General features: G+C 38.1%; 1 non-coding gene across 1 annotated transcript; it reads right to left on the minus strand.

The window, feature by feature from the left end:
• Nucleotides 1-1192: 1192 nt before the first annotated feature.
• Trnar-acg lies at nt 1193-1265 on the minus strand. Its single transcript has one exon. It is a non-coding gene; the product is annotated as a tRNA-Arg (tRNA).
• Nucleotides 1266-3711: the final 2446 nt, after the last annotated feature.

Raw genomic sequence — 3711 nt, forward strand, 5'->3', positions numbered from 1 at the left:
TTTAACAATATTGGGGGCGATGAACATACTGAATGCAAGATGTATATGGAAAAGGGATTCGTAAAAATACTCAAATATCAGAATCACAATAAGAAATATGGTAACATGCTCCGAATTGTCTTCAACCGAATGGATATAGGTTAGGAACTGGATTCCTAGTAGAGTGGGAATGGATTGGGTCACGTTCCCGACCCTAACCTCACCTGCAAGTCACACATGGAAAAATAAATCAGCAGTACAGCAGATACAAGAATATGGCGAGAAACATCTGGTGTCTGATATAAAGGAAGATCTTGAACTCCCTATAGATGCGTTTAGAAGGCTGGAACTGACAAAAATAACAAGGCAGTGAAATATTTTGCGATGTCGCTGTTCCGGACTGCTCTTCTGTCCACGTAATTTACCCTGGAAGGAACACACATCAAGGATTTACTGAATGATTAATTTTGGTCTGGGAAATGATGATGAAGAAACTTAGGCAGCAGAAGAAGAAAATGTGCATGCTGAACTGCCACCAGTTGAAGGTGACAGTGAAGGTGCTACATGTGTGCTACTGCTAAAGACTCATTTTTTGAATGCTGAAATTTATGACTGCAATTATCCATCACTTTATTTATGTCATTTCATTGTGGCCATTTTTGTTACTGTTTTTGGTGAATAAAAAAAAAAAGGTTGGTAGAGTGGTGGACTGTAGAGGAACGTATGGCAGATATCCATAGGTCGCTGGTTCAAATCCGGCCCGAAGGAAAATTTTTAGCGCCTCTTACAAGTATCACTTTACATTTATGCAGCTTAAGCGATACCAATAATAAACAAAATTATTTGTTGGGTTATCTTCAACGTTTATGTGCTCTTGCATTTGCAGTCACTGTACTCAAATGAAACCTCAAAAAGACTGTTAGTTAATACTTTTTCTCTCAAAACTTCATCGTCATACACGTCGGCGTGCCGTTTCGCAGGTGTGTTGTGGTATTTCCACCACTAGTAATGCTTCCCAAAAAACTGAAATTACAGTGTAAACAAGGGCAAAAGTGAAAATGCATTAATCTTCAGTTGCCCATTTCTCCAGCTAAAATTAATGTTATAAAATTAAAGTTTTGTGTTTATATTGTGCTTCTCCTTCGTAACAACTGCAATTGTACTTTCGTACGACTCTTAATTCCTAATTTCGTGTAGCCCTTTCAAAAATTTACGACCCTGCCAGGATTCGAACCTGGAATCTTCTGATCCGTAGTCAGACGCGTTATCCATTGCGCCACAGGGCCGATGAGGAACTGAGATCTAACCACAGGCAACTTGTAGTGAACGATATCATCATTAAGCTTTGCTAATGTTTCTGTGCTATGGGTCATAGCTTATGACTAATGTCATTGAACGATAGTACATTTTACGGGTTTTAGTGAAAGTGCATTTCACTGAAGTCTAAGAGTCGACAATCTAGACATAAGATTCGGACCCACTCGCAAAATCGTGTTACAGGCTACATCTGTATTTGCAAACCAACATGACGTGCTTATCAGAGTGTACGTCCCATTGGACACTTGTTACAGGTTTTTTCATGTTCCATTCACGTGGGAAGAACGATTGTTTGAAAGTCTGTGCGCGCTGCAATTATTCTAATCTTATCCCCACATCCCTATTTAAGTGATACGTAGGGGATAGTTGTATATTCCTAGATTAATTATTTAAAGCCAGTTCTTGAAACCTTGTAGACTTTCTCTGGATAATTTCTGTCTTTAACAACTTCCAGTTCAGTTCCTTCAGTATCTCTGTGACAGTCTCCCAGGAATTTAACAAACATGTGACCATTCGTGCTGCCCTTCTCTATATACGTTCAATATTCCCTGTTAATTCTATCTGGTACGCGACCCACATCATTGAGCAATATTCTAGAACTGGTCGCGAGTGATTTGTAAGTAATCTCAGTATTCTACCAATAAACGGAAGTCTACCACCTGCTTTACCCATCCACAACTGAACATATGTGATCGTTCCATTTTACATCCCGACAAAGTGATCCAGGTATTTTCATGAGTTGACCGATTGCAACGGTGACTCATTGATATTGTAGTCATAGGATACTACTTTTTTTCTTTTTGTGAAGTGCAAAATTTTTTATTTCTGAACATCAATCTGTGCACCACGTTGAAATCTTATCAAGATCTGACTGAACATTTATGCAACTTTCAGATAGCACTTCATTACAGATAGCCGCATCATTTGCGACAAATTTGCTTTTATTATTAGTACTGACTGCAAGGTCATTAACATACAACATGAACAGCAAGGATCCCAACACACTTTCCTAGGGCACACCGAAAGTTACATCTGCATCTGACAATGACTCTGCATCCAAGATAACATGCTGTGTCCTCTCTACCAAAAAGTCCTTGATCCAGTCACAAATTTCACTAGATATGCCCCATGATCGTAATTTTGACAATAAGTTAGGTGCGACACTGAGTCATGTGTTTTTCGGAAATCAAGAAGTAGGCCAACTGCATCTACCTGGTTGCCTTCATACAATGCTTTCAGTTGGCCTATGTCATGTGAGAAAAGTGCCAATTGGGTTTCTCATGATGGATGTCTTTAAAATGGAACTGCTGATGGCGAAGAAGTCAGCGTCGTGTGGGATGTGTGTAATGTGGATTGCAGATGCTTAAAATATTCGCAGATTTACACAAGTTGAAAGTTTGTGTCAAACGTTTCCTGGCCAAACGTGAACTCAAGAACGAAAAGAAATGCTGGGCCTCCACCAGCTGAGATGCAACTATCTCAAGAAATTGATTGAACGGAATTATGCACTGTTGATTAATTTAGAGATGAAATGTTGTTTTCAAAAATGTTCGTGAAATTTACATAACTTGTAGAGCTTCAGTTTGAGGTGTAACGTCACTGCAAATACTCCTGAGCTCATCTTCTGTGCTGCTGTACAAAAATCATCGTGTAAGGTATGAAATAAATTCCAGATACAGATTTTCCGCAAAGCTGCTTTCTTCGCAGGCAAATGTTCGCCGATGGCGGGCAGTATGTGTATAAAGTTCTACATGTAGTGCTGTTGAAGGTTGGTAACAAACTGTCCCCCCGCTGTACGCGAACCGCTGGTATTTATATGATTTACAACAATAATTGACCATCAGAATTTAGAAATTTAAAGAAATGGCAAAAGTGGGTAACAAAATTAATTCACATACATCGAAAAGTAAAAAAAAAAATCATACTTTACAATTTTGTGTGTACACGGACATAATTTCGTTTAGAATCCTAAAGTAATTTACAAGTTTCCAGAAAATAAAAATACATATTACATTTTAATTAATTACTGTCGAAAGGAAGAACGAAAAGTATTCCTACTGTATGTATGAATTCCAAACAATATGTTTATCAAAAATAGCTAGCCAATTTGCTGAAAATAAATATGTAAGCTGTAGAATACAATTTGTACTCATCGGTGTAGCAAGTTCAGATCAATTACGTAGTAATTATTGAAAGAACAATGGTCATAGCATTTTCACAAACTTGTTACTGATCGCAGAATACAACAGCCAACGCATATTTTACGTAAGTTGCCTCAAACAGACTTATTACTGATATAGGTGCATTGTAGCATTGTACATCAAGCAATTAAGTAAGCATAAAGTAGATGTAGGCTACCCTCCTCAGGTGATGGCAGAGGATGCCCAAAGGGCTGTTTTATTACATTTTCGAAAT

Source organism: Schistocerca americana, chromosome 2, assembly GCF_021461395.2.
Source record: "Schistocerca americana isolate TAMUIC-IGC-003095 chromosome 2, iqSchAmer2.1, whole genome shotgun sequence".
Taxonomy (NCBI): domain Eukaryota; kingdom Metazoa; phylum Arthropoda; class Insecta; order Orthoptera; family Acrididae; genus Schistocerca; species Schistocerca americana.